Source organism: Arachis duranensis, chromosome 9 (genome assembly GCF_000817695.3).
Source record: "Arachis duranensis cultivar V14167 chromosome 9, aradu.V14167.gnm2.J7QH, whole genome shotgun sequence".
Lineage (NCBI taxonomy): Eukaryota > Viridiplantae > Streptophyta > Magnoliopsida > Fabales > Fabaceae > Arachis > Arachis duranensis.
Genome location: NC_029780.3, coordinates 39,790,808 through 39,798,351, shown reverse-complemented (window position 1 = coordinate 39,798,351; position 7,544 = coordinate 39,790,808).

Genomic DNA, 7,544 nt, shown 5'->3' with positions numbered 1-7,544 from the left:
TGGCGTTTAACTCCAGAAAAGGTCTCTACACGAAAATGCTTCATTGCTCAGCCCAAGCACACACCAAGTGGGCCCGGAAGTGGATTTTTCTGTCATTTACTCATTTCTGTAAACCCTAGATCACTAGTTCACTATTAATAATATCTTTTGACATTGTATCTGGACCTCATGACATTTTACACGTTTCTTTGTGTACTTCCTACAGCATGAGTCTCTAAACCCCATGGTTGGGGGTGAGGAGCTCTGCTGTGTCTTGATGGATTAATGCAATTACTGCTGTTTTTCATTCAATCATGCTTGCTTCCATTCTAAGATATCACTTGTTCCTAAACCGGATGAATGTGATGATCCGTGACAATCATCATTATTCTCAACTATGAACGTGTGCCTGACAACCACCTCTGTTCTACCTTAGATTAAGTAGATATCTCTTGGATTCTTTAACCGACCGAGAACCGACAGCTGGATAGCCGTGCCGTGACAGGGTGCGTTGAACATTTCCACTGAGAGGATGGGAGGTAGCCACTGACAACGGTGAAACCCTTACATACAGCTTGCCATGGAAGGAGCCTTGCGTGCTTGAAGAAGAAGACAGTAGGAAAGCAGAGATTCAGAAGATGGAGTATCTCCAAAACCTCAACCTATTCTCTATCACTGCAAAACAAGTACTTATTTCATGTTCTTTTACTTTTCACAATTAATCCTGATAATTTCTGATATCCTGACTAAGATTTACAAGATAACCATAGCTTGCTTCAAGCCAACAATCTCCGTGGGATCGACCCTTACTCACGTAAGGTATTACTTGGACGACCCAGTGCACTTGCTGGTTAGTTGTGCGGAATCGCAAAAGTGTGATTGCAATTTCGTGCACCAACCGCCACAGGAGCCAAAAGAGTTGTTGTCCTTACCATATGCTTGTGGTGTGAATGTGTCAAGTAATCCTTGAGACAAAGCACTAAGAGTCGTGACTGGATGCAATTAACAAAGTATGCCAAAGGCTCTGAGCACCACTGACCGAAAGAAATTAAAATTAAAATTAGATCTCAAAAAGTTCCTCAGTTAAGTGCTTGTGGTATTCTTGTGTCAAGCTAAGATGAGACAAAACTCTTAGAGTCACAGCTAGACTCAAGGTGCAAAGCACCAAGAAAAAAGATAAGAAAAAAAAGCTATGTTCAAGGATCAATCAGAGCTTTAAGAGGAAGGAAGTCCATAATATCATCCGGGTTCTAGTTCTGAGAGGTATCGACAATTCTAAGCTTCAAAGGATAGTGAGATGCCAAACCTGTTCAGAATTATAGTGCCTTAGCCCCACTCAGTAATTGGACATGAGCTTAAATGAACACTCAGGTCTTAGACATTTTCTCTTCTCTTTTTAGTCCTATATTGTTTTATTTGCTTGAGGACAAGCAACAGTTCAAGTTTGATGTTGTGATGCGTGAGTATCTTATACCCATTTTCCGCTTATTTTCTAGTTAAATTAAGTTAGAATTTAATGAGTTTAAGTACATTTTAGAGTTAAAATCCTCTTTGGATGCTACTCTAAGTTATTTTGGTGTTTTGATTATTTTAGGTGAAATTCGGAGCAATTTGGTAGAGTTTTGTGCAAGAAAGAGAAGATTTGATGCTGTCCATTATGGGCGCTAAATGCTCAACTGGCATTTAGCTTATGTTGCAAGAACTTATTTGTGAATCACGCGCACTCATCACATGCGACGTTAAACCTTATAGAAAGTTACGCAGGAGCTGTGCAGAAAGGGTGCCTTGCGCACGAGTCAACCCACGCGTACGCGTGGGCGACGTGTGCGCGTCACCCATATTTTAGTCAACCCACGCGTAAGCGTCAGCGACGCGTATGCAAGGATGGAAAACCGGCGTCAATGGGTGATTTGGCCGAGAGTTGTGCTGCCTTGGTGCTGGTATTGTGCATTTGGCACAACCAGTGGTCACGCGTACGCGTGACCGACGCTTACGCATTACTTGTATTCTTGCTCACCGACGCGTAAGCATGACCGACGCCTATGCGTTGCCTCTTCTCTTGCACCCCCACGCGCACGCGTGGGCGACGCTTATGCGTCGCTTTGCAGATTCCATTCTTCTACTTTTCTCTCTCCTTTCTTATTCTTCCCTCCTCCTTTTCCTACTTTCATCTCCTCCTTTTTCCCTCTCATTTTCTTTTCCTCATTTCATTTACATACTTTCATTCATTGCATTTTAACTGTATGCATGTTTTTATTTTCTTTTCTATGTTTATTATTTTTCTATTGGTGTTAAATGTTCTTATTCCACTGTTGCATTTCTCTTGATTTCTTTTGGTGCTTCGTGACTTGTTTCCATTGTTGGGTAATATTATTTATAGGTCAATGCTACTCTTTTATGATACTCGTATTCTTTTTGCATTGATATGAACTTATACCATTTTTCATACCCACTCTCCCCTATTGTCGCAAACTTTTGCACTATTGATATGCCACTTGCTTCTATTGTTTTCTCACTTGCATGTTGTAGCTACCATGCCGTTGAGATCCTCATTATTTGGCATTAACCCACACATACTTTACTTGTTTTTTTTATCTTTCTTTCTGGGTTACTTTTCTTCCTTTTTTCTCTTCTTTCGGGATGGCCACCGAGAAGGGAAAGCCAAAGCTTCTCAATGGGGCAACCGACAAGTCCATCTGCATAACCTTTGGTGAAAAACATAAGTTGGAGCCACCTATCCACTTGCACATCTCTGCATGCACCGAGGACAGTGCAATCTTTAAGTATGGGGAGGTTAATACCAACTTCTATGGATTAGTCACTCTCTTTTCAACACCAATATTTAGTTTTCTTTATTACTGAGTTGTTGCATTGCATAATAGACTGCATAGTTTGTTAGTTGCTTGCATTTATGTACCACTTGGTTGAAGTGATATCTTCTTTTTCAAGAAACTTTTTAGAGTATTTCACTAATTTGAATTAAAATTTTTATTGAACTTGTTTGAAGAAATTTTATTTGGAACATGGTTTTTAGAGCTCGAACACACAAAACCAGTGAGGTTTTGAGCCTATTTGATTGGTTGCATTTTATCAACCAATATTTTGTTTTGGTGTGTGTTGTTCTCTTTAAAATTGTGATCTATATCTTGCTTGATTCTATATTTCCATGGTTTAATGTATGCATGCACTTATATGATTGAGGCCTTTGTTCACTATAACTCACATACCCATATATCCTTAACCTTTTCATTATGCTTTGCAAACTAAAGTTGAGCCTATTTTACCCCCTTTGTTCTTTACTTTAGCACATCATTAACTCTAAGTGGAAAATAATAATGTCTCTAATTTGAATCTTGGGTTAGCTTAGACTAGTGAGAGTGCTCATGATTTAAGTGTGGGGAAATTGGGTCTGCAATATTTGGTTTGAGAATTGGGTGTTGTATATTCTTGTGAAATTGTACAAAACAATAGTTAAGCACATATTATTGCATTCAATACTTTAATCATATGCATTGAGAAAAACAAAAGAAAAGAAAAATAAAAAAAAAAGAAAAGAAAAAGAACAAATAATGGGTAGTTAGGCTTTATATTATGATTACATGGATTGTCCTAAGTTAGGTGGTAAGTTTAGGTTAATTAAGGATTTAGATTTTAGTCCACTTGACCAAATATAATCCTACCTTGACCCTAACCCCATTACAACCCTTAAAAGACCTCTTGATATGTGTATATGTGCATTAATTCTTTGTTGATTGGTAGAAAAAGAGCAAGCCTTAGAAAGCAAGATTAGTAGAGAATTGAGAGAATCGAACCTTAAACACTTGAGCGATTAGAGTGTATACACTTCCAGTGAGAGTTCGATGCTTGATTCTTTGTTCCTGGCTTTCATGACCTATTTTCTTCTGGCAAGTTGACTTGTACTTCATTTCACAATTTGAATTAGTGAAATCTAGTCCATATTTGTTCTTAAAAGATTTATTTACTTTTAACCAAGTAGGTAGAAACATTCTATATTTAGTTGCATTCATATAAATAGGTTGCATTTCATACATCCTATCATTCTTCTTCACTCTTATAGTTTCTCTTGAGCTTAGTATGAAGACATGCTAATGTTTAAGTGTAGGGAGATTTGATGCACCACTATTTCGTGGTACATCTTGTGCTTAATTGAGTGGATTTTATCCACTAATCTCACACTTATTCATGTAAATTGCATGTTTTACATTTTCCTTCCTGATTTTGTGCTATGATTAAAAACATATTTCTTTGGTCTTAATTTAGCTAATTTTAATCCTCTCTTATTACCATTCGATGTCATGATATGTGTGTTACGTATTTTCAGAGATTACAGGGCAGAAATGGCTTAGAGGATGGAAAGGAAGCATGCAAAAGTGGAAGGAATACAAGAAGCTGAAGGAACTGCAAAGCTATCAGCCTTGACCTCTTCGCACTCAATCGATCATAACTTGAGCTACACAGGTTCAAATGAAGCGGTTCTAGTTGCGTTAGAAAGCTAACATCTGGGGCTTCGCAAAGATATATAATTTGCCATAATTGCCTTGTGGTTAGGTGATGCGCACGCGTGAAGCACGCGTACGCATGGATTGTGCGGCAGACAAGCAACGCATACGCGTGGGCGACGCGTACATGTGATGGAGCCACATGCTGTACGCATCAGAAATCGCTGGGGGCGATTTCTTGGCTATTTTTGACCCAGTTCTCACCTCAGAAAACACATATTAGAGGCTGCAAAGTGGAGGAATCATTCGAACACTTCTCATTATTCACATAATTTAGGTTTTAGATATAGTTTCTAGAGAGAGAGGCTCTCTCCTCTCTCTAGTTTTTAGGATTTAGGATTTCTCTTAATTTTAGGTTTATTTCTTCCCAATTCCAGGTTCAATGTTCTTTTAATTTTAGTTTTCTTCTACTTTTATTTATTCTATTACTTTAGTTTATCTTCTTCTCTTATTAATTTGTTAATGCAAAGAATAATTTTCCATTTAATTTCATTATCTTTTTGGTTGCTTCCAATTAATTTGATTATTATGTCTTCTTCCTACTCCCTTCACATGAATACGAAATTGGCATCCATGTCAACGGAGTAGGCTCTCAGCTTGACGTTGGAGTTATATTAATAGGAGACACTTGAGTTGGAAGACTCAAGAGTTAAATTGTAATTGGGTTTATTGGTGGCTGCCTCTCTAGTCACTAACGCTAATCCTTCCCAAGGAAGAGGATTAGGACTTGTGAATAGAAATTGGCTCCCAACTTACTTGACTTTCCTTAATTCGTTGAGGGTTAACTAAGCAGAAACAACAACCTATTACTATTAATCTTGGGAAACCAAACAAAGATAGAACTTCCGATTAATCTTCTCCTAGTCAAGACCTTTTATTTTAATTACATAAAACCTGTTGTTAATTTTCATTGCTTTAATTTATAATCATCTATGTGCTCATTGTCCAAACTCCAAATTTCTCAGAAAACTCATAACCAATAACAAGAACACTTCCCTGCAATTTCTTGAGAGACGACCCGAGGTTTGAATACTTCGGTTATTATTTTTATTGGGTTTGTTTAAGTGACAACCAAATTTTTGCATGAAAGGATTCTTGTTGGTTTAAAAGCTATACTTTCAACGAGCTTTTATTTGTGAAATTCTAGACCACACTAAAATCTATTCATCAGTGCCAGCAACCATTTCTGCTCTCTTTAGGCGCTAAACGCCAATCCTAGCATTTAGTGCCAGCCAATCCGAACCAAATCCCCACTCTTAGAGCATCTTTAGTGGATTTAGCTTTTAAGTATCATCTTATATTTTATTTTTATAATTTTTATTTACAAACAAAATCTTTTAGGTTTAACTTTTATTATTTTAATTTATTTTCAAATCAAATTAGATGAAATATAAAAAGGAAAAGATTCACCCTTTAGGAGAATCTTCTCATTTCCGCACTTTAACACTTTTAAGAACTCTTGTTTTCTCTGTAAGTCATGAGCCACTAAACCTCCTCGATTAAGGTTAGGAGCTCTATTTATTTCTATGGATTAAGACTATTACTTTTCTATTTTAATTAATATATTGATTCAGTTTTAAGGATTACTTTCGTTCTTCATCTTATGAATCTGGGTAGAGCAACAATATAACCCTTATTCTATATGTGTTCTTGTGATTCTCGACAGAGCTATCTCGCTTGAACAACAGCTTGAAAGCAAATTCCTCCTAAGTTGCTAATTACTTAAACTAATCAGGATACGTGACGTATAATCCTCTTAGCTTTGGGTAATTAGGATTTTTGTGGCCATAAACTAGATTTGAACTTAATCCTCTAATCTACATTAAGTGACCAAGACATTGGCGGTTGATTTGGGTTAAAGGAGACTAAATCACTAAGACATTAGGATTTACTCAATTATAGTTTGCCATGAAATGAATCTTGCATGATTAAAATAGTTGGTAAGAAAACTTAATCCGGATGAATAAACAACTCTGAAACCTTAACTGCTTTGTCCTATAAATTTCACCTCACTTTTATTGTTTGCTTTCTTATTTCCTGAATTTCTATTTAATGCGTTTTATAACCCTCAAAACACAACTTTCTGCTTACCTGACTAAGTGAGTCATTCGACCATTGTTGCTTAGTCCATCAATCCTCGTGGGATCGACCCTCACTCACCTGAGGTATTACTTGGTACGATTCGGTGCACTTGCTGGTTCAGTTGTGGATATTCTAAAATTCTACACCAGTTAGACCCCTCATCGTTGTGCTAAGTTTTGAATTATGCAGAACTTATTAGAATAAAAATACACTGAAATTTCTTAACAAATTCACATAAATTTCTTAGTTTTTATACCAAAATTACTTAATAATTGTGACATGCAAGCTCAGTTTAAAAATAAGCACACAAATAAAATTGAATCATGAAAAAAACACATCCAAATTAATTTTGTATCAGATAACGTCGGTAGTATGACAAAAATTCAATGATAACGATAACAATAACGACAATAACGATAAAGAATATGACAATATAATGATAACGATGATGATGATGATGATGGTGATGATGATGATGATGATGATGATGATGATGGTGATGGAGAAGGAGGAGGAGGAAAACGAATAAAAAGAAGAAATCAAATGAAAAAAGGGAAGAGGAGGAAGAGAAGATAGTGATGGTGGTGGTGACGACAATAACGAAAGAGAAAAAAGAAAGAGAAAAAAATACTAACTGAGATGTTAGTAAGAAGAAAAGAAGAAAAAGAAGAGAAAAAAGAGAAGAAAACGAAGAAAGAAGGAGAAGAAGCAAAAGGAAGAGGAGGAGGAGAAAAAAATGGAGAAAGAAAAGGCGCGTGATTTGAAAAGTGATTATATCAACTTGGTTAAATTTAGTTAAGTATTTTGTTTAGATATAAAATTTTATTCTTAATTTAATTTGATAAAAATTATATTTATTCAATTTTAAAACAATTAACCGTTTAAAACTGTTAATTTCAAATTAAAAAATATGTTTTGCTTGTCATATTTGTTTTAAAATAATAAGAATATATTTATTTTTTA